Raw genomic sequence first — 24,660 nt, 5'->3', positions numbered from 1 at the left:
ATGTTAGAAAACCAGTCTTTGCAAGGCAAAGCTATCTATTTAACTTGCTAGAATTAATGGAATGTCATGTTTCATTCTTATAAATGCATATCAAGTTCTCAGCAGAAAAATAAGCATGTTAATCATCGTAGCTGATGTACTGTGTTATGTAGATTGCTAGCATTGATTCTAGGCTGTGGGTTCCGGTTTCTTATTTGCATTTAGTCAATTAAGTCGGTGCCCACCCTGAATCCCTTCTGGTGATTTTCTGTTGATTTTGTTGCTCAATGTATTTATTCTTCTTTGTGTATCTGCTTTTAAATAAATCATCGGAACAATAAACAGTCCTACAGCAGAGGGAGCAGAATGTTTCAGGAAGCAAAATCCTTCTGTTAAATCACATGCAATCTATGCAGTTGTTAAAGGAGGGCTTTTCATGCAAACCGTGAGTGTGTTTGGGTTTTTAAAAACCCAGTCTCATGTCTGTCCTGGATGTAGGAACGTGGTGGATTCATAGGACAGACATGTAAGCGGATTGTTAACAGAGGTCCCAAAGCACAGCTCTGGGGCTGGCCTGTGTCTATAGGTGGTGTGTGATTATGTAATGGATAGCTGGAGCCCGTGGGTGAAGTGGCTGAGAGTTTGGGGGATTAGTTTCTTTTTTGATATCTCTTAGTATATGTAATGCATTTCTTGTGCTTAATATTTTTTTAAAATAAATTGTTTAATGCCTGTAAGTGTCGTTGGATTTAAAAGATACTAGATTAATGATAGTAGACTAATATCCTTTTATTTTAATGGGGTATTAATGGTTGATTTATACTGCTTTGGATTTGGTTTGACTGTGTTCTGTCAAAGCTGCTGAATGGTTAGAACAAGCACAACAGAAATCAGAGCTGCCACCAGCACCCAGGGCAGGAAGTTGTGAGATTCCCATTTGAAAACCAAAGCTCTTGTATGTGTTGCTTGTCAAAAAGTCAGTGCTTTTAGTCTTTACACAGTAGTTTGTTTTGGAGATGGTTGTCTTATGGATCTTTTAATGTCTACGTACAGTTGGAAGTAAAGGAGTGAAAAATACCCTCAAGTCAGAAGCCTAGTTAAAGTTAAAATTCATAGCCAGGTTGCTGGTTTATGTGAATCTTTACAAACAGAATGAAAAATACCTTGACTTATCATATGCTCATTGATATAAATGTCAGCAGTGTTGCTCTGCTACAGAACAGCTAGGCATGATACAAAACCAGTAAATTTAGACCTAAATTTTGTATGCTGTGAAGGGCCACTGGTCAACAGAAGGGTCACATGAGGCTGACATCTAAATACAGAATTTCTTTAAGCAGACTGAGAGATGTCAGTAGCATTGCATCAGTGGATTAAAGGGTATTTGGGGGTGAGAGCTTTGTCACTTTGAGAAGGTCACAAGCAGAGAAATTCAGCTTGGCTTCCCGTTAAGTCCAAGCTGTCCTGTTTCCCCCAGTGCTTTGCCATGCCCGGTGTATAGCCCGGCACAGCCAGGGAGGGATGTGGGGCACATCTCTCTTCACCTGTAGTGCAGTGTGTGGAAAGTGTCTGCCAGGGTATGTGCTGGGCTCCTGATTAATGTGCCGCTCGTCTCGGGGCAAGTCCGTGTGCAACACCCGTGGGTCCGGCCACCAAATGAGAAATTCTGTTTCGTGCTTCTTCTTAAGTGCTTGAGGAAAAGTACTACTGAATATTACAAAAAATTACTTTTTCTTTCACTAAATTATCCTTTGGTTTTAAACATGGTACTATTTAAAAGCAATAATCTAGGGGTTTTTCCCTAATTCTTTTTTCTGAAATAAATAACTTAAAACATTTTTTTCTCAATTAAATTAGAATAAAAGATACTGTTTTGCAGCTTAAGAAAAAAAATAGGTCTTGAATTTATTAATGCATAGCTTCGTTAGAATTGAAGTATTTGTGCTCGTAGTTATAGACATGATTACATATTTGGAGATCCAGGACCTTTCACATGCATGTTTTTGGTTTTACTGTAACCTGGATAGTAAGGATTGTGAATGTTGGATGTAAAAGTTTAGTATTCGGTACACAAAGTGAGGGGGGGACCTTGGGGGACTTAAGTCCTTCTTGATGAAATCATTATTTTTATAGAGTGTAGAGAGACGGGGCATTTCTCATTACTAGTCAAGGCATGCTCTTTATGCCAAAGCAACTCCAGTAAAAAGTGAATGGCCCCCATGCTGAACAGCAGTAAAGCAATAAACCCCTTAATTTACATATACACAGTTGCCAGTTTGAAACAGTGTTCATGAAGGGCAAACAGTGCATCAGCAACTGCCTGAAGTTGGAGCATTTTTTCCTTACTCTATCAATAAATTTAGATATATTTTTAAAAGGTAAATAATACTAGTTTTGCTTTAATGTGCAGGCAGTGCATTGCTGGTTTGCTGCAGTACTGAGTGGTGTATTAGGCTGTTCAGCATCGCTGATGTTCTCCTACGCTCTCGTGCTGCTTTGGAACAAAGGATGCTCATGCTGGGGGCAACGCTGTGAATGAGGCCGGTGCAATGAAGCAAGGGAAAGGGTGTTTTCTAGCATATACCAGCGGTTAGCTGGGGGTATTGTATGGGCAGCCAGAATTTTTTTAAGACTCTTCCCTGTAAATTGCAACACTGTCACAGTAAGAAATGCATCCTAAGTGAGGACAACCGGGAGTTTCAGTGTACGTGGAGGGAGCTCTAAGTTTAAATAGGTAAATTATGCAATTGTAATGTTGATCTCCCAATACTTTGACGTTACTGCTTCCTCAGTGCTAAGTCTTCAGAGTACTTAAAAGCTTCCGAAGGAAATTCACTTTTTCCAGGAGAGAATTTTTATTAAGGAAAAAAACAGTTGCGGACAAGTTGGATCTTGTTTTGAGATCTCTCCCAGGCAGAAGCCACTGCATTTGTTAGAGGGGACTCCTTCAGAAGCAGAAACTTTTTTTGCCAAAGTGCAGAAGGTTATCAGGTGCTGTGCTCTGCCTGTTGGAAAATTAAATCACCTCCTGAAGCACAAAAAGGGAGATGAAAGGAAAAAAATAAAGCTTTTTTGAAAAACACTTGCTTTTCAGCAAGACAAAACTAGACGACTGTGCCTCTTACGAGAAACAGCATAGCTGGCTACTTCCTCAAACAGCTACATTTGCCAAAGGGAAAAATCCTGCTGAAATTCCGATCAATCCAGGCTCCTCTTTCTTTTAGGTCTCTGAAAAAAAATCACAGGCCTTATACAAGTGAAGACTGAGCAGCCTCAAGTTCAGTAAATGTCTTAGCCACTTTGTTAGAAAGCTTAGTTTTCTAATGCGATCAGTGTGAACGTGTACCAAGAGGATGCTATCCGAGGGTTTTTCAAAGCCAGTATGTAGTAGCATTTTGGAATAGGAAGTGCTAATTTGGGTGCTGACAGTTGCTACTCGGTGTAGTAGCATTCAGAGGTACATGACTCAGATGTGGTTTGGAGAAGAGGGACAAGAGCAGAGTCTGCTGCCTTTTGTTATAATTTTTTCTGTTGTGATAGCTGATAGATGTTCATCTTGAGTTGCAATGAGAGCTCCTTCATGTTTAGTATTGAGCATGAGGTGCCTGTGCCATAACCTAAAGGAAACTGGATTTCATAGACTCTGCATCGGATCCTTAATGAAGCTAGGTTTATGGGGTTTGGGTTTTTTTGTTTTGTTCCACAAAAATTTAAATAAATGAATTAAATCAGAAATACTTAACTTTTCATCTCCAGATGATTTTTATAAACACTTACTGATTTATATGCACAGCACAGATGCAAGTGTCTTCATTTTTCCAGATGGAAAGACTGAGGGAGAGGAAGGGAGAGAACGGTTTGTTCAGCTGCAGAGGAAAGTTGATATTAGAGGCAGAGTTAGATTCTAGAAATCTTCATTCCCAGTGCTGTGCTCTCACAACTGCCTAGGAGCATTAGACAGTATCTATTTCAAGTGCTTGAACAATGAAATAGAGAAATAAATTTTTAAAAAATGTGATTTTATGTGTTTGTGTACATGCTGTGTTCAGCAAACATTTTTAGCTCTTTCAGGTGAAACCAGATCTCCAAGAGAGTTACACTCATACGTTACAGCATAACTTACTGCATCCCACTTTTTACTTCTACATGTTATTAAAATGCAGGGGAAACAGCCGGACTGCTTGAACTTTTAATAATGAGCACAGCAATCAAAATAGCGGAAACAACTAATATTTGCAGACAAACAGAAAAAGGAAACTCATGAAAATGTATTTCCCAGTCTTTCCAATTTTCCCAAGTGTTAGTGCAATGCTGAAGTCCACTTTGCAGCTACAGAAAGCATCAGCTGAACAACAGCTAAGCAGCACAATTATAATGCCATTATATTGGAGGACAAAAGGGAGAAAACCCAACTTCTTGGGAGGTGAGGGGTTGATTATGATGACCTGTTCAGGCTTGAGGCAGATAGTTTGATACTGATGTTGTGCACTCCAACAGTATTTTCCTAAGATTTAAGCCAAGAATAGAATCAATTGAGGCAGTCTTCAATGCAGCAATCAGCAGAGGAAAACGTAGGGATCAAAGAATGTAGCTTGAGAAAATGGCCTGTTGTGGTGCCGTGCGTTTATTATGTTACTCAGAGTGTGCCATAAAGGGTGTTGGTTCAGCTGTGTGCCCCTTCCACAGAGCTTCATCCAGAGAATATTCTTGGATTCAGTTCCAAAAGGGGGGGGGGAAAAATATATATTGCCTTTTAGACACTGCTCTCTTTTTCCTTGTTTGATAACTGCTGCCAAAGTGGGCTGGCCTCAGATGTGTTTCTTTCCAGTGAAGGGCCATAGGAAAATATTTCCTGGTAATAAGACCTTACTAGTTGGATATTATCTGTAGGACATGTTAGTATAGCTGTGATGTTTTTTATCTCTTGATTAACATGATGAATAGACTAATGGAAAAATAAAACACCACTGCATTATCAGTAACAGAACTGATGTGATGGGAAATGGAGAGGGGAGAGTGACACCCTATTTTAAGCATCTGAGCATAAGTCATTTGTATCCCATAGAATAGCTTATCTGTGCCATTATGCTCTTAAATCAGTGGCACACATGAATTTCAAAAGCATTGCTTGGGGATCGGAATGATAGTAACATTAGCCTGCTAACAGAATCATGGAAAGCTGGGTGGAAAGGAAATAAGCCAAAGAAAATAATTGCACAGTTAAATTTCACTCGGCTATCCTTCCCTCCTTCCTTCCCTTCCTGTTTGTGTGTTACTTTGAGTCCTGTTGTCATGGGAGTCCGCTGTCATACCATTTGTTTTGTCACTTTATCCCAGCCCAGAGCTTGCCCTGAACTTTATGGCTTACCAGTACTGCTTGCTTGGCTGCTCTGTTAATCTCTTCACACTACACCACACTTCAGAAATTTTTGTTCTCTCCGCTCAGCAGAACATACCACTGCAATCCAGTGTGCGAGTTCACCCTACCTAAACAGCACAACTGCTCCTCTCGATCCAGTTACCAGGGTCAACCTCTGCACCACCTGGCAGCCTTTGCTGGCTGGCAAGCTCAGCAAAGGGACCCAGAAAAAATCCCTCGTGAGGAATGGCTTACCTTTTGAGTGAGGACAAGGAAGGCTTTGTGTAGTAGGAGAGGAGCCCTAGAGCAGATGTGTGCTGCAGGCTCCCGGTCTGGAGCCAGCTCTTCAGGTGGGATCAGCTACTGCAAAGTGTGGAGCTGCAAGGTGTGGAGCTCACCGAGGTGACTTTTCATGCAGTTGACCATGCCATGTTCAACTGTCAGCCCAGCAACCTTTATTAGCACAAAACTCACATTCCAAACATTTCTGAAGTAGATAGCAGGACAGAAAAGGTACAGAAATGCAGAGGATTTTGTTTCTTTGCAAATGCTTGCTTATGCATTCAGTGGTCTGAAAGGGCTGGAGTTGATGTATTCTCCCAGCTTCCACAGCAGACACTTACACTCCGGTTCTAGCTAGAAGCGGGCCCCGACCACATGCCTGCACCCTCCTGCCTCAAGCCTTTACAGAAGCTAGAGCTTTTATTTTGTTCTTGTCCTCATTTCTGCAGGGGACTGAACAAAAGCCCATCTCTAGCTTTCCGGTTTAGCCTTCACACCCACTCTTTTTTTGAAAAGATAAGGAAACCTGCAGAGGAGATCTATGTGCAACTTCTGTTTCAGTCCAGAGCTCAGACTTCAGTGGAAGTGAATGAAGTAGCTGTCAGCTGTAAGAGAATACAAAGTATTAGTATGCAAAAGGAGCAAAACCCAAGCAATTCACATTGCTACTGAGGTTTCTGCATCCTAGTACAAGCTGTTTGCTATAGCAGTGTCAGATCTAGGAAGTCTGAAATAAAGCAAGATGCCTAGTGTGCATGTTTGCATATCAATACCAGAAGTGTTTTCTAGCTTGCATCTGACGCATAACATAACTGGTGCTTGAGGTCAGGAGCAACATCAGAGTTTGAAACACTTGTGCATGCAGTTAGTCCTTATGTTTGCTTTGCAAGCTTTCTTCTCTTGCAAGCTCCCATTATTTGTCAGAACACTAGATCTTCCATACAATCTTCTGGGTACTCTTACATCATCCTTTTGCATATTCTTCTGCTCAGAATATCTGATCTAAGTAGCTTTGTCCACTGCAAAAAATTTCAGCACCTAGCAAAATGTCCCAACTGCTTCTTGAAGAAATCCAGCGTGTGAACTAAATCAGCAAATGAGTGGAATTTTTGTTTATGTAGCCTTTGATTTTAATTGGATTGCGAACAACCAAGTTTGTCTTTTTATCCAGTCTCCCTGGTGTACTTGTGTGCATGTTCTCAGGACTGCCGTTATTAAATGTTTTACAAGCTCGGGCAAAGAGCCTGTCTCATTGTTCCTGAGAGCATAAACTGGAGGGTACAGTGGACGTATGACAGTGGAGATATGTAGAAAGTTGACTTTTATTTGTTTATTTGTTTCTGTTTGAAAACTATTTTTCTATAAAAGGGAAAGCAGCATTCAAAACCAAGATTAACACAATATCAATACGTACATTTCTGAAGGATATCCTTTAGTGAATATTGTAAGATCCTTCAGGTCTCAAGTTTGTTATTAGAGTAGGACAAACTATGATGAAGAGTTTCACTCAGAATGAAAGCTGGAGAACTGCGTGCCTTGATTTATCATTACGGTGCTGCTCTGTCTCCTTTATTTGTTGCTCAGACTTCAATAAATAAAACTGCATATAATGTTTATTTCCTGGATTGACTAATGTCTTGACTGAACCATAGAAGATTGGCTCTCTGATCAAAACAGAGCTAAATCACACTTTCAGCTGACTGATGTTTTGGAGAACACAAAGCAGTCCGTAGGCGCTGCACATGCCATGGTAAGAACATGGTCACAGGAAAAGAAAACCAAACCCTGGTGAAAAGAAACAATATCTGCTGGTAGCCAAATGTGACCTGACCAAATTGCATCTTGGACAGAGGCTGTATTCTTTTGTTTGCTTGTGATCACAGTAGAATTGTGCCATTGAATAGATTTTATTTTTTTTTTTTAGTTGATTTTCTTATGGAAAAAAAAAAAAAAAGAAGTGTGGGTATTTGAACAATCTAGGAAAAGTGAGCCACCCTCATAGGGTATGTTTACCCAATCTTTTAAAATATTCACTTCCTCTGACATTTTTATTTATCTTGGCACATAAATACTAAGTCAAGCTGTTTCCCCTTTCCTGAGCTCAGTGTTTTTAAAGGAAGCTAATGTTCAGTCTTGCTAAAGAATTTCAGGCAACTTGGTAGAAGGACTGTGGATAAGAACGATGCCATCTTGCAAGAATGTCCTCCCAGATTTTCTGGTTCTCATAACAAACTAAAAAAAATCTTGGCTCAGAAAGACCATGTGATACCAATGCTGCAAGTCTTAGCCAGTTCTGGGTAATATGATTACAGAAATAGTTTGAAGGTTAGCCTATGTGCAGTAAATATATGATCTTATTATATGAATTTTCTTACCCTAAACCCATCTAGAATGGATAAAACAGCATTTCTAAGCGCTTCACAAGGCCTGTCATTTCAGTGGAGGTTTCTCAGCAGCCTTTAAAGCATTTGAATTACTGTATAATGATATTGTGTCATCTCTTAGCAAGGCTCACACTCAACACTTTTATACACAATAGAAATTAAAATGAAATAGGATAAATTATGTCTCTCATTCATGGACTGTCTAGTGATTGTCTGGGTGCTTTATATTAGATATAGGCTCATGTCTGATAGAGCTTGGTTACTTGGGGCAACAAAGTGTAAAATGTATAATAGTAGGTCAGATGTAGTGTATCAAATATTAACTCTTTTCATACAGGTTTTTGGGGTTTTTTAAAAGTACATGCATCTAAGATTATAGGCACAGTTTTGGGTTTATTCTTTTTCCATGCTTTAGGATATTGAAAAAGTAAGCTTTTTTGCTGTAAATATGTAGTTTATTGGGTGAAAAAATATTTGACATTCAACAACATTTTCCTAAAAGCTTCTTAAACCTCATGAATATAGTAGATATGATAATTTGGGGGTCATCTGCACATGTGCCATTTTCATGGTCTCAGAAGATCCTTTGTTGGTCTGTTTTCCAGCAGTAGATTAGCTTTCTGGGGAGCTGAGTGGTCTGTTCTCCCCATCACTGTACCTGAGTAAAATTCATTGTGATCATACCAGCAAATACAAGCAAAAACTATCACATGCAGTTACCTTTTTCAGGGGGCAATGATGAGGTTACTGAGGGACATCAGAGAAAAAAGTACATTCTAATATGTAGGACCAGTTTTCTATGTAGTTGCCTGCACGGAGACCCCAGTGGGATGGTCTTGAGCTTATGTCTATCAATTCCTGGGTTGAAAGATGTTTTCTCTTCCCCAGGTTTGAGCTGTTACTTCATACTGCTTCATGACTTCTCTCACCTTAGACTTTTAGAATTGAGTTCAGTGTGCCTGATTCTTCCCTTGAAGATGTTGTCTGTCTTTTTTTTTTGGTATCAAGGATAGGCTCAACCACAGATCGCAATACGAGGGAAAAGCAAAACGTTGAAAAAAATGATAAGTAGTTCATTGCTAGCACTGGTTTGAACTTCATCCCTCCTGCTGCGTTAAGGCAGTTGCGGAGCAGTAGCTGAATGCACATCCTTCCATGTCTCACCGTAAGCATCGCTGGTTCCTGGGTACACCCAGAGGTAGCTACAACACCCACGTAGGTGGGTAAAAGTTTCTGCTGATCTCTCTGTTTAGAACAGTAGCTGGGTGTACATTTTTCTCACACAACCCATATTGAGTTTGAGGTGTGGGAGATGAAAAATGAGGCTGCTGCATGTACTTTGCAGCTCAAAACAGTACAGAAAACAAGGAAGTGTATCTAAGTGGAGAAATGTTCATACTTTTAGAGCAAATATAGTAGGATTTTCTTTTAGAATCTTTGTTAGCCAGCCAGCCTGCAACCTTGATTCGTTGCTTTGTACAAGCAGCTGGTAAGTAGAGTACAATCTTCGGGCTAGCAGTGGTGGTGTTCAACGAAACTTACTGCAGAAAGTACCATATACCATGGATGGTACCAGCCAGTGTGTGAGATAGCTGTGGTGGCTGAAAAAAGTTTCTGTCTGCTTACTATGTACAGAGCATCTCTACTTCTGGGGCACGCTTATGGTACCTTACTGACAAAAGTGTGCTGTTAGAAAGAGGAGGAGAAACTGTGGGTGTGTTTGATCTAGAGCAGTGGGTAACACTAAAATCGGAAATCTACAGAGGTCAATTGGTCAAATAAGCTAATCTCATGTCCTAAAGCCATCAGATACAATCTATCAGGGAATGCTAAAGTTACCACTCCTTCAGGAAGGGGAATTTAGACTTGCTGTGTGATATTTTGTGGTTTGTACCTCTGAATGTATTTTGTGAGCAGTCTAAACATTAACAATATTGAGGCTCTGAGGTAATGTTGTGGATGTCTTCTCCCACACTTATCTAGATCTCTTAAATGTGCATACATGATCTCTCACAGCTAAAATTTGATGTGTTTCAATTCCTTCAGTTCCTGGAGGAAAAAATGCCTGCCTGTTTTCATGCATCTGAAACATTTAATGAGAGGGCTTGCCTTGCCTGATTGTACTTGTCAAAGCACTATTTCACTAACGATAGAGACACTAATTTGTGACTTTGTCCTGACAGCACTGAGCAGAGACTGTCTCTTATTAGTAATGTAAAAGAAATAAAGGCTTGTGAGCATGAAGTGAAATGAAAATATTCAAGAGACTTAAAACCAAACTATTCAGCACTTCCTGAGAATTGTGCTACCTTTGGTTTAGTTCTGACGGGTACTCTATCTGGAAGTATTCTAGAGAATCAGAACTAATGGAAATTAATATTTTAATTGATCTATTCAGTTGTGCAGAAATAACTAGATGGTCTCTGTTCCCTAAATAAGAATAGAAAAATCTGTTACCAACAGCAGTCCTGTTCAAGATGATTGGATCACTGCAAAGAGCCTTCTTTCTTTAAATAGCCATCCTATTAGCTGAAGAATGGTAGAACAGCTCTGGAAGGCATTTCTGTGACATTAAATTATGGCTGTGCAGTATCTAACTCCCATCTCTGAATTTGACCTTCATCTGCCAAATTCTGACAATCCCAACTTGAGAAACCCTTGCCCAGTCCTGGCTGAGATCAAGCCTGGCCAGCTGAGATACTTTAGATGATGACTTCTGGGACCAGGCCTTACTGATCTAGAAATAGAGAGCAAGTTTCCTCTCCCCAGATAGCTGGTGGGACTGTGCATAACTACATCGTGAAGCAGTATAGCTACAGCAGTGCAGCTTTCGAATAAGGGTACGTTTTTATGGCTGTGTGGCCAGAGTTGTGTGAAGTCCTTATGGGCCAGAAACCACAAAGGCTGCTTTCTGTTGAACAGGCACTTTAATTGTGCAAACATGTTTGTCTTTCAAATTGAAATACTTTAGTGGTGTTCTTCTGAAGTGCAGCAGCTAGGGTGCTAAACCATTCTAGCTCTGAGACAATCTCAGAGAGAACGTGGTCAGCGAGAGTCGCACAGACCTCACCAGGGGAGATGGAACTGCTACCTGTCAGCAGAGACTTCATGTGATGTTCTACACGAGGGCAAATCATCTCACTTCATTTGCAGAGCTGACTCCTACACTAAACAATTAATTTTAAACCAGCGTTTACCTTCCACCCCCAAATGACATAGTTGCATTGTCAGCATGGAGGAGCCACCAGGCAGTTTCTCTTAAGTGTAATATAAATTTTAGCTCCTGATGTATGCTTTGCTATAGATGCTTGCCAAGACTCTTTTTATAACAATTAAGAAGGGTTTCTTTGAGTAAAAATATCCATGTTGTTTGGCTGCCAGAGCACTGCATACTTCTGGACCTTTAAATTAAGAGGAAGGAACTTTTGGTTAGAATAACATATATGCATGTCTTAACATGGAGTTCTTCTGAAGCAAGACTTTACAAAGCAGGTTTGATCCCTCTCAGTAAGGTTCTAGAAACCATCCCCAAACACTGTAACATCCTTAGAGGGCCCAGAATGCATTTTTCTAGTAACTGAAGGTCTTTTCATTTTTATCAGAAGAAAAGAGAAATATTTAACTGTAGTATGAGGAAATATATTTTCAATATTCATAAAATGACCCAAACAACTGCTTGTTTTTATTTGCCAAAACAGGGTGGAGTAGTGAATTTTGTGGTTGAGATCACCACCACCAAGAGATTTGACCTATTGGCTGTATGTTCAGTGGTGATGTAATCCTAATTTAATGTTCATTGGTTTTTTTAATTCTACAAATTTAGAACAGAATTCTCAGAGTATTTTTTTCTTGCAGTCTCAGCACATAGATTCCTTATTAGCTTGTGCAAAACATCTGCAATTAAAATTCCCTCATGAGTATGAACAATTTTGTCTTGGCCTGGTTGCATCTCTAAGCTTCTGAACCTCTCCCAGCCATTCTGATGATGAATACAAATTATTTCATGCTTTTATTTTTCAGAATATTAAAGAACAGAAACAAGAGAGGGAGTTTAAATTGGAATATAATTGGTTCTTTTGTGGGTCTCCAATAATTAAATGTGCATATATGGACAGGCAGTCAAGACAACACCGTTCTTACTCACTGAAAGCTTAACCATTGCTTTACTTCAGAGAAAACAGCTACTAACATTTGCAGCAGAGCCCATTTTATTGCTAGCACTGTGAAATTCTCCTCAATATAGTTTACTTCAGCTATGGCCAGCTGCTGACCCTGAACTGTCATTTGCAATAGGACTAAAATGCCACCTTACATGTTTTTCCTAGAGCAAGCTGGCGTTTCATGACAGCTGAATGTGAAGTCGCCTGATGTAATTACTATGAGGAGTAATAGAGAATAGACGTTTTGAGTGTCTAAGAAAATGCTGTATTCTGAAAGCTTACATATTTGGTTGACTTCTGGCAGCAGATTCTTCCCGTCAGCAAATCTGAGGAATGCCTTTACCACACTCTGTTGCTTGGCGAGGATTAAGCACAAAGTGTCCAACTGAACAAAACTAATCCTCAGGACTGCACTGAATGAACTATTTGTAGGCCTGTTGCATAATAAGTTCAGGAAGACCGCCTGGCTTGGAGGAGTCCTTTCAAAATACCTTTTTGAAAAGGCTCTAGCAGCCCAGCATCATAGGCAGCCTCTTTAGTCAGGTTAAATAAAGCAATTCATAAGCACTCATGTGTTAGACTTGGAGCGTGCCACAGTGGATTTAGTATGTGTTTGCATTTGCTTTGGACACCCAGGCACCAGAGCTCTACATCTTCCAGTTCATATGAATCTGTTTGTTTGGGTCGTGACTTCAAGGCAGAAGGGGTTCCAGTTTTTCTTCCCGATTCCTAAAATTACTGCAGGCTCTGTTGGGTGGAGATAAACTTTGGCAACTGCTTTCCCCATGGAGGAGCCTGAATTCTTGCAGCTATACAAACGTGGAGCAGCAGTCCCACATTGCCAAGGCACTGGCGCTGCTGTCGAGAGGGAAGTGCTGCAGCCCTGTGCAAATGAAATGGCCGCTGTCTTTCACGGGCTGCTACCTCAGCTCGTGACAGGTAGCTGAATTCTCCCTCTTCCCTCTTTCTTGGCATAGTAAAATACAGAGCAGGTACAGAGAAGAGAGAAGGTCCAAGACAGGCTTTTGAAGCAGAGATGTAACCTTTCTTCCCCTACATCATGAGCTGGCTCCCACAGTTTATTTCATGGGGGAGGGATGGAGGGTCAAGGCAAAGAATAGAAGAGATTTCAGTTTTACTCAAGTTGGCTCTTTGCTGAATGGCTTGGCATGAGGCAATGCCTATATCCAAACCCATCTGGTCCTTACTATGGTGGACTATAAAAACAGGAGTACATCCTAGGCAGAATATCACAAAGAAAGCTAAGTAGTATCACGCTGGGGACTGGGCAGTTTTATTGTTCCTTCCAGAAAGCAAGTGACATGCGAACTTGCCCAGTTTTTATTCTAGTCTATATATCCACACTGTGTAAATAAATTTGGGGTGAGGGCCTTTAAGTGCATTTTTACAGCTTGTTTTGGAGGTAATGGAAGCAGATTACCAATATAAAAGTGCTACAGGAAGTGGGACATATTACTGAAGGAAACTTGATCTGAAGATAAACGTGACCTAGAGTAATGGCAGCCTTATAGCCTATGGAAGAAGAACAGTTGATAAAGATGAAGAGCTGTTGAGAGCTGGAAGATACTCATGTATGTACACATGGGGTAAAATAGAATATTTTAGCATAAGTACATTTCTAAAAATAGCCAAACAGTCCCCTGCAGTGTGTGGCCTGAAACGGGAAGATATACAACACAAATTGTGGAGCTTGGTTATCTTGTAAATGATTTCTCTCTCTCTGTGATCGTTCATAGGACGTAACTGTTTACAGAGTGCAGAGCAGCATTTTGGGCACCTGCTTAACTGAAAATTCAGAAGTAAATGTTTTTCCTTTGGAATTCATTGAAGAAGACCTTTCAGCTGTTGTAAGGACACTATTTCACATGCTGCTCTCAAGTAAATGGTAACATAATTTAAAAATACGGTTGCGTCCCACCCTGCACTGCTGTCTCATTTGCCTCACCCTTGGGGTTTGAGAGCAAGTGATTCTGTAGAGCTAAAAAAACCCCATATTATGCATGTCTGCAAAATTATATGTACACACACAAAATCAGGGGACTAAAATACTGGTTTTAAAAGGAAATTAATCAATAAAGGGTTATTTACTCTTTAAAGATTTAAGCATAACACCATGGGCAGTTCAGGGCCAAGAAGACTCCGTGTAGCTCCAGCAGTTTCTAGACCCCAGAGTAAACACTACAGCATTTTGTATTGTGATGAAATGACTAGAGCAAAATAGCCAGCTGGATTCTGGGGCATGAATAATGCATCATCTCATAAATACAGTCTTAATATTCTACAATGAATGTATTTGTTAAAACACCATTCCTCCCTATTTCAGTTCTTCTGTTTATGAAATAAGAAGTCTAAGCTGCCTTTTGGAGTTGAAAAAGGACTGCAAGGCCTCTGTGATGTTATTTTGTAATTACGATGGCACACCAACATTTAATGAGAAACAGAAGACATAAGGCTTTCACTCCCTGTAAGTTTTGGCCTGAAGCAAAGAAAAATACTAAGAATGAGCACTTCTGCTGAGCTGCCATTGTTGAATGTAATGCTTGAGATTCTCATTAGCCTCCGATCCCAGTTTGAGTAAGCAATTAAAGCTTGGGGAAGCTAGCATGGAGCTGGTTATGGGGGGATTTTTTTTTTGCCACTATGAAAGGCAATTAACTGTAAATTGTACTTAAAGAGTTTAATAGCACAATACGCAGTTCATCTTCCATTTGCCTACATGTTTATACCTGAGAAGGAGGTTGTTATGTTGTTGTTTATTTACTGGTTTGGAAAATATCTGGAGAGAATTTGTTGATGAAGGTGATATGACAGTATGATTATCTGTCAAATCAGCTGGTATTTACTGCTGATGATGCAGGAGTTGGCCTAGGCAGAATGGCAGTTTGGTGCCATATGGAAGAATTTTTTCCAGTCTCGTTTCATATTAAATGCTTTGCTTTTTATGATGGGTGCTTTGTGTCACAGCCTGTATTGACTCTTTCTTTTATGCTGCGTTCTTCTTTCCATGCTGTTATTTCTTAACTTATATGTTAAGTGACAGATGCAAGGGAATAAAACCACCACCGCACCGCATGCTAGTTAGAGTGAAGAAATAAATAGTCCTTTTAAGGTGATTATAAAGTACTTCAGTTATCCCTTCAATACTGGAAGTATTCTTCTTATATTTTTAGTACTTTATGGCATACCTTTACATTTAGCCATTTAAAATGTTGACTTTGAGTGACCACTAACCTGACAATAGGCCTCACCTATACCTGTTCATTGCCAAAGGGATGTTTCTTCCAATCCATCATTGCTTCATTGACGCTGATCTGCATTGGCCTCTGACAGGATAGTGCAGAATTATGTTTTGTACCATGTACAGACAGGGAAATTCTGTTCATAACTGACAGATTCTTCATTCATGTTAATATTTTGAGTTGGATCTTAGAAGTGAAAATGGCAAAACTGTTATGGCTCATTCTGAATGTTTATGGTCCTGTTTCTTTGTGTATGCATCTGGTATTATATATGTGTAGCTTGGGTACTTGGGTGCTGTGTATGTAAATGAACTAACAAAATATAAAAACATTTCTCAAATTTGAGTATGTTATTACAGTAACTGTGTGCAGGAGGAAGAACGTACCAGGTGAGTTTGTGAGCTGTTTAGAAATCTGATCCTTGGGAGTTTTCTCATTTCCCATTCATCCTTTTCCCAAATGTTTTGGTGATTCTAGAAATGAGAAATTAATAGTCAGGTTATTTCCGGATCACCACCTTAGAAGAGACTTGTGGTCTTGTCCTTCAGTGGCCTTGAAGGAACAGGAGAGCTCAAGTTCCTAGTTCAGTGATGGAAAAACACAAGTGCAACTGTAACGCTTTAGTTTCAACTGATACTCCAGCCAGGGAGTCTCTAGAGTGGAAAGGTTGTAAATATGATAATGTTTTGGTTTTTGATAGGAAAAGTTCAACTATTGCAACTATACACTTGAAGAAAAAAAAAATAAATTACCTAGACTTCAACACCGTGGCTGAGATTTTCAAAAGCAAAGCCCTGTATTGATAGCATTAGGCACGTATTTTCAAGAGTACAAACAGAAGTTGGGCTTTCAGCACCCTTTGGTATCCTGTGAGAAGCAGGCACTGTCAGTGTGCTGTTAAAATCCCCACCCTCAGTCCTGGAACCAGATTTCTGTCTTCTTCCAGAAGCTCTGAACTCTGACTTGGATTCTAAAGCAAGTGCCCTATATGAAGGAAAAAAAAAAAAAAAAAAAAAAGACAGAAACCTAGTTTGTGGTTTTAAACTAATTTCTGAAGATGTTGGTTTGTTGCTCATGTACAAAACAATGACTACAGTGACCCTTCATCCAGACTGGTTAGTGGAGAAGGACCTTGATAAACTTTGTCTTTCATTGTCTGTTCATGAAAGCATAAAACCTAACACTTAGTATTAGCAGTAATATTGATGAACTCTGCCAGGGAAGGGTATATTGGTAGCCACTTTCCATCATTTACCAGCAGTCCTGGCTGACCAGGGAGGTCCCGACAGATTGGAAACTGGCCAATGTGACGCCTATCTCTAAGAAGGGTCGGAGGGATGATCCAGGAAGTTACAGGCCTGTCAGTTTGACGTTGGTGCCCGGGAAGCTGATGGAGCAGCTCATCCAGAGTACCATCACACAACATATGAGGGACAACCAGATGATCAGGCCCAGTCAGCATGGGTTTATGAAAGGCAGGTCCTGCTTGACAAACCTGATCTCCTTCTACGACAGGGTGACCTGCTTATTGAATGAGGGAAAGGCTGTGGATGTTGTCTACCTTGACTTCAGTAAGGCCTTTGACACCGTTTCCCACAGCATTCTCCTGGCAAAACTGGCTGCTCGAGGCTTGGATGGGCACACGCTTTGCTGGGTAAAAAACTGGCTGGATGGCCGGGCCCAAAGAGTTGTGGTGAACGGAGTTAAATCCGGTTGGCGGCCGGTCACGAGTGGTGTCCCCCAGGGCTCGGTTTTGGGGCCACTCCAGTTTAACATCTTTATTGATGATCTAGACGAGGGGATCGAGTGCACCCTCAGTAAGTTTGCAGATGACACCAAGCTGGGTGGGAGTGTTGATCTGCTCGAGGGTAGGGAGGCTCTGCAGAGAGACCTGGCCAGGCTGGAGCGATGGGCTGAGGCCAACTGTGTGAGCTTCAATAAGGCCAAATGCCGGGTGCTGCACTTGGGCCACAACAACCCCCAGCAGCGCTACAGGCTTGGGGAGGAGTGGCTGGAGAGCTGCCAGTCAGAGAGGGACCTGGGGGTGTTGATTGACAGCCGGCTGAACAGGAGCCAGCAGTGTGCCCAGGTGTCCAAGAAGGCCAATGGCATCCTGGCTTGTATCAGCAATAGCGTGGCCAGCAGGGACAGGGAAGGGATCTTGCCCCTGTACTCAGCACTGGTGAGGCCGCACCTCGATTCCTGTGTTCAGTTTTGGGCCCCTCACTCCAAAAAGGCCATTGAATGTCTCGAGCGTGTCCAGAGAAGGGCAACGGAGCTGGTGAAGGGTCTGGAGCACAGGTCTGATGGGGAGCGGCTGAGGGAACTGGGGTTGTTTAGTCTGGAGAAGAGGAGGCTGAGGGGAGACCTCATCGCCCTCTACAACTACCTGAAAGGAGGTTGCAGAGAGCTGGGGATGAGTCTCTTTAATCAAGTAATGAGTGACAGGACAAGAGGGAATGACCTCAAGTTGTGCCAGGGAAGGTTTAGACTGGATATTAGGAAGCATTTCTTTACAGAACGGGTAGTCAGGCGTTGGAATGGGCTGCCCAGGGAGGTGGTGGAGTCCCCATCCCTGGAGGTATTTAAGAGTTGGGTTGACATAGCATATGGTGTGGTTGAGAACTGTCAACGTTAGGCAAATGGTTGGACTGGATGATCTTCAAGGTCTTTTCCAACCTAGATGGTTTTGTGATTCTGTGATATTGAATTAATAAAACTAATATTTATCATTTGGACTTCTCCTTTCCAGATTCCTACCAATACCAAACAGATATTTTAGACCTAAAAGTCATGTATTGAACTGAGAGTAGAAAGGATAGCAGAAAAGACTTTGCATCACCTCGGGTCAATACTGGTTTGTCCTGTTACTTTAACACTTTGTACATAAGTATTCTTTTAATATAGCTTATGACTTGCATGAATATGAAAATGTTATTCCTGTTCCCTCAGAATGAAACATTTATAGCTGCAAATGGTGTCTTCTGCATTTGTAAATTTTATCTTGTTAATATTTATAAATTCTTCTACAAAATGCACTTGCATTTTAAGGCATTAATTTAGATTTTATATTTTCTTACAGGGTACCTAAATATAACAAATGTAAAATCTGAGTTAGAACATGCAGTAAAAAAAATATGTTAGCTTTTACTACACATAGAAGAAACAAAATAATTAAAATGTGATGTGTTTACTAATCTTCTTAAATTCACTCTTTTCTTTCTGTGGTTTAGAAAATATGAACAAAATTAACACATTCGTTCAATATCTCACCAGTTGGGACACTCAGCTGGTGTTTGATAACAGCCATTGCCATTTCAGTGGATCTATGGAGTTTTGTGCAAGCACTGGACATCGCTGAATACATTTCTGTATTTTTGTCTCATTCACCAATGTTTCTCTCTTCATTTCATATGCTTTTGCTTTAGTAAGATGCACACTTCTTTCATTATTCATTTGTAAATCAAAAGCAACTCTGAAACGAACTATATTGGAAAAACAGAGATAAATAATACCACTAATAATATTTGTGGTATTTCATGCCCTAAACAATCCCTGACTTATTTATCCGTATGTGTATTTGTACATCCAGAGTACTCTCTTCATCTTAGGGTAAGGCAAAGTACCTAAAGATGCTTAAACCTTTTTTTTCAAGGAAGGCTTTATGCAAAGCTGCTGTGCTGTTTCCCCACACTGCAGCAGGATGATTTCAATGCAAATTTGTCTGTGAAATAGAAGGTACCTTACCTCGGCATTCTGACAGTGATTATACTGTACTCTCTTGCCAGCCAGGAGTAAGTTCTGGCAAGATGTATCTGAAAGATTTAAGGAAAAACATTTCCCAAAGTAAACATTGATAGAGTTTTTCATTTCTAAAACTTAAGCAGAATGCATAGTATGTCACTTGCTTAAATTCTCTCATATGGGAAAATGACAACTTAATCAGAGAGTAGCAGGAGAAACCGTTCAAAGGCAGGCAGAGTGCCAAAAAGCTGGCATCAGGGAAGATCTGACTCTTTATGCAGACTGACCTAAATGCTCTTTAGCAGTGTCAGGTAAAATAAAACCTAGTCTACTTGGCTGCAGAATTTTAATCTTAAATGCCAGATTTACATGAACAGAAAGAAGCAGAGATAAACATGTTTCTCAAAGCTAAATTTGTTTCTGCTTTCATCTAGCAGAGGTAGTTAAGTTTTATCTCTTAGAGTATTCTTCTAGGAGCTGGGTATAAATACTGAGCTATTTCAGTAGAGGCTTTGTTCCAGCTTTTTTCAGCACCTGTCTCAAGCCTCTAAGGTTATTCTGCTTACTGTCAGCTACATGGTATTATTATCCTACTTGAGGAGTTGTGACATTGTGTTGCCTGGTTCAACCTGAAAGGCTGCTTGGATTATTTATACACCAGTCTTTCCATACTACAAAACAAAAATGTACATATGTATTGAGTCTTTTATCATAAATCATAAGCTTTATCTCTTTTAATATAATTAATTGGAAAATCCATATTATTTATACCATATAAGTAGAATCAGAAGACTGAGTGAAGAGGTTGTTTCCCCTAGCAAACTTTCACTTTTATTTTTGAGATTGCTTGCTACTTACAGAGCTTTAGATTTACAGCTTTTTAGGAACAATCGCCAAGAGATGCATATAGATTTTGGGGTTTACACCTGATGTATGTTATGCTTTAGTTGTAAATACAGCAATAATGGTAAACATAAGCATCTGCACTCCTTGGGGCTGAACTGCTTATCGGTAACTCTGTGGCTATCTCCTTGAGTAGCTCAGCAGGGACTTTGCTGCTTAGGTGGGTGTCTGGTCCTGTCCTGATTCCCGTGCTGTGGGGGCAGCTGCGGGGCCTGAGCCAGGCGGGGTGAGCCTGCAGTGATGGCTGAGCCCACCTGCGCCCATCAACCGGGTGCTTTTGCTGCTGCTGACGAGCTTGCATCTGGTTAAGGATGGCAACGCCTGTAGGTAGAGCCCGTGGAATTTTAATATTATTTCAAAACTGTCTGCAGTAGCAAGATCAGCTAACAGCCTCTTGGGTTTTGAACGCAACAAAGAAAATGAAAGCAGGTTTATATAACTTGTAGTGTGACAGCATGGCAGAGAGAGTCTGGGTGACTTAGTTCTAATAAGCTCACAGAGGTCCAAAAAGAGAATGGTGCAGAGAAAGCTGTCAAAACATGGCTATATGCACCAACTAACAGTGTATGCGTAAAATAAAAATCACATCTTCAATTGTCTTACCAGAGCAGTAAGGAGAACATAATTTCAGCATCATGCTCGTTTTTGTCTGGCCTCTTGATTAGAGTATGTCTGACCACACTTTGTAGAAATGAGCCAAGATGAGATGCTTTTTTGTGCCTTTGCCTTCCACCCGGGGGGGAACGTTCTAATGGTTTTAGTAAATTGATTAAATTATGTTTTGAATGATACAGACTTTGAACGTTCAGTGTGTTTCCGAATGCCTTCTGTAGCAGAAGCTAACTTGCTTCAGGCATTTGTCCCCGATCTGGACTTTTGCCAAACTCTTCTCTGATAGCAGAGCTATTCAAAGCACTAACTGTGGCTACCAGACACCCGGAAAGCCTTGTTAGCTAGCATTTATATCTGCATTCTGCAGCTCTTGCTTTCATGTGGAGTCAGGTCTTCTCTACTTCCTTCATAAACGCAGAGGGAATTGCCACCTATAACGCTGTTCTGTCAACCACAGCTGTATGCATGAGTCAGCATGTTCTGAAAAGCATAAATGTAGAAATATATTCTCCAAAATAAAGCTATCTGATTTTTTTGAAAGCTTATTGCCTCCCTCTTTATGTTGGTATCACATACTTGTAGATGCACTCGTGATGTTTTATGTGGGCATGGGCACATGGAGCGCTCTAAATATAGAGTGGAGTATTCTAAGGAAAATGTGTTCTGGATACAGAAAATATGACATGCAGTTGGAATTAGTCTGAGGAAAGAATGAATCCCTGAGATTTTTATATGGTGATTTACTTGGTATAATAAAATCCGTAACAGACTAGGAGTTATTTTTATTTAAAAACTTTACAGAAGTGTCTGGACTTCTTTATTAACAGGTTTAAAATAACTAATCCTTCATTTTTAGAAATGAATTAATTGAAGAATGTATGTGCCGTTATTATTCCCTGCAGGACCACTGTAGCATTATGTAAAGCCATGCACAGCATATGCAGAAATTTGCACCAGATGTCTGCTCAAGAGTGTATCTTTGACTTAAAAAGAGATAGTAATTTGTGACAGACTGTTCGACTGGTGTTTGGGTGGTGGAGGAAAAGGAGGAGAGATGGAACTTGGATGGTATATTGCACTGCAAAGTAAATTAACAGTTGAAAATTTGAGAGAAACAACAAATGACATTTCTTATTAGCATGTGTGTTCTGCGGCCTGTCTGTCAGCAGGATTGAAAGTTGTAGCATCATTACCACTTGAAAGAGAAATCTTATTTCTGAGAGTCCAGACAGAAGCAGCAATTGCACTAAATTCCAGTTTCTGCATGGAATACCGTTGCAGCGAGTGCTTGTGAGGCTAGAATTCAGCACTTTTTATTTTAAACATTTCGGGGATTTTTGCTTTACATATATTTGCATTGTAGGGGGGGTAGATCTAGGTCTGTGAAATGGGCAGTTTTTTGTCAGAGTTGTTATGGTTATGTTTTAGACAAGTTGCAGCTGATTGAAGGCCAGCCTGAAGGGGTCACAGTAGCATTGAATGTTCTGTCACGGTGTGGAAGGCTTCATCTTTCTTCTGTGTTAACGCTGCTTCTTTCTTTCAACTATTCTAAGCTGCAGCTTCCTTTCAACATCCCAATGCTACAATGTACAGTGCATAACATATGCAGATACTAGCAGTATATGTCACCATTTGAATGCTTTCCTCAGACTGAACAAACAAAAAACACCAACCTCTCAGCTGCACCATTGAAAGATAATGGCAGGAGCTCTAAAAAAATGGATGCCTAAGAATCATTTGTTTCCTTTCAGTTTTCATATGGATGTGGTTGGGGAGTCTTGTCTGCCCGTGGTTTCATCCCATGGATCATCATAGGACTAACCAAGTGTTTGTGCAGAAATGAGCAATTCTTGTCTTCTCAGGTTACTCAATCTGTTTTGGGAAAGGCTTGATAGGGGCTACTGGGCACTTACACAATATCCATTCTAGGGAAAAAAACCGGAGTTTTAGACTGACTGTCATACTCAGATGATCTTTCCACATCCTTCAAAATGTACTTGTTTCCTGTGAATTTCAGAAAGAATCCATTTGAAATAACTCCGCCTTGGATTGTTTGACTGTTTCATGCTTTCTGGCTCATGGGAGGGTTTCAGGACAGTACAAAGAGGGATTCTTTGAGTATTTCACCATTAGTGAAAGCTATTTTGATCAATAAAAAACCCAAACAACAAGCAAACACCTTCCTGCTATCAATACTGAAAGTAACTTTCATCCTTAATAGCTAGAGTATGCTTGTAAGAGGTATGTAATATAAAATAAATGTAAGGAAATACCACCAACTAAAGAATATCAGGATAGGCTCTGCTGGCTTTATAAGCAAGGTCAAAGCAAAATGAATGGTCTCATTTATATTTAGCTCAGGTAAATTCTTTGTCTACAATATGCAGAAAGAGAACTGCGCAAATAAAGGTGCATCTTTGCAGCCAGTTTTAAGCTAAGGACCTATCACGCATCTGAAAATAGTTACTTGTTGAAACTCATTGTGAGGGGTAACAAAAGACTGCTGAGTCATATAAGAGAAAAGATACTGAAATTATTGTAAAGCAAGCAGCTGATGCAGTTTGGACACATTAAACTATTTTTGCAATTATTTTTGTAAAGTTTTTTTAAATCATCTACCTATAAAAACTAGAGGATTTTGTTGTCAGTTGAGAGTATCTGAAAGTTATTCTGAAAACAATACAGAGTAAAAAGATTGAAAATTCTTAATTTCTCTGATTTTTTTTTTTTTTTGGTAGGAAGAAAAGTAACTACTTTAAATCGAGTATGGCTGAATTTCTTGAGATTAAATTTTAAACTGATTGAGCAATACTTCCCATTTCAATTACTTTGCAGTTCATAATTTAAACGAAAGATGGCGTAATATCCAAGCTGGTGATCCAATCAGGTAAATGTAAAAGGTTTCTAACACTTCTTTTGAGCTACAGTTATCTTTTTTTTTTTTTTTTTCTGTCTCTAGGAAGTCAGAATTCTATTCCTAGGCTTAAATACCAAGTTTTTTAGTTGATAGTTGATATAAGTGCCTGTCCTACACTCTTTTCCTTCTTTTCAGAGGGGTTGCAAACAAGAATAACCATTGCATTATATATAGAGAGGAATAACATGGGGTTGTCAGAATAACCATAGGTTTAAGTGCATACTTGCACTGTAGTACACTTGGGTTATATAGTGAGTGTGTCGGCAGCTGGACTGCGAGCTCAAGAGGTTATTTGTGTGTTACAGACTTCAGGCCCAAAGCCATAGTCTGCTCATGGTGAACGTAATGGGGCGTTTTGGTAGTATAAGGTATTATAAACGTCTCTTTAGGATTATAGGCATGGATTACAGAGGCCTGGTCCATGTACCTCACTGTTAGGCGGTGTCTTCAAGCACTGCTGGAGAATTAGGAGGGGTTAGGCTATTTTACACATGGGCCACAGTGGCTGACGTTTCACTCAGTCTCAGGTTTCCACCAAGAGTAAAATTTATCCTCGTGTTTGTTCAAGAACAAAATATCTGCAATGTCTGAAAACAGGTTTGCCAACAAAGTGTTAGATTGTGCCTCCTCTTTGGTTTCACCTGTTTTGGTCCCCTAGTGTGCTGCGTAGTGGTTTTTGCACCTTAAGCTTAGCTTTAAATTTGATTTAGGGTTGGAGTTCAAATCTGCAGTCCATAAAATGTTCTTCATATTATAAACCTTCTGAGGACTCTAGATGACTCCCAGTCTATGAAATAGCCTATTTAATCTTCATCTGTACTGTCAGTACCTGTCAAGCTCATTAGCTCGGAAAGCCATGGTCAGGTTTCCATAGAATAACACGGACTGAAGCTGCATCCATCTTCTCTTACCCCGCTGTGTCTCTTGTAGCTGATAGAAGCTGCATGTAACTGGCCGTGCTCTGCCCCCAGTCACCCATCAACAAAATAAAATGTTTCTTGTAATTTAGTTTCATGGATTCTTGACAAACAGAGCTTTGAGCATACCGAAAGAAATTCTG

At 40.2% G+C, this 24,660-nt stretch overlaps 1 protein-coding gene across 18 annotated transcripts in view; it reads left to right on the top strand.

Moving 5' to 3' along the window:
- The window catches only part of IQSEC1 (IQ motif and Sec7 domain ArfGEF 1), a 357,026-nt gene that overhangs the window by 250,838 nt on the left and 81,528 nt on the right, over nt 1–24,660 (top strand). The gene's annotated exons all lie outside the window — the stretch shown is intronic.

The sequence above is a fragment of the Strix aluco genome, chromosome 11 (assembly GCF_031877795.1).
Source record: "Strix aluco isolate bStrAlu1 chromosome 11, bStrAlu1.hap1, whole genome shotgun sequence".
Lineage (NCBI taxonomy): Eukaryota > Metazoa > Chordata > Aves > Strigiformes > Strigidae > Strix > Strix aluco.
Note: the sequence above shows the minus strand (reverse complement) of the source record. Positions and strands in the feature narration are given on the sequence as shown.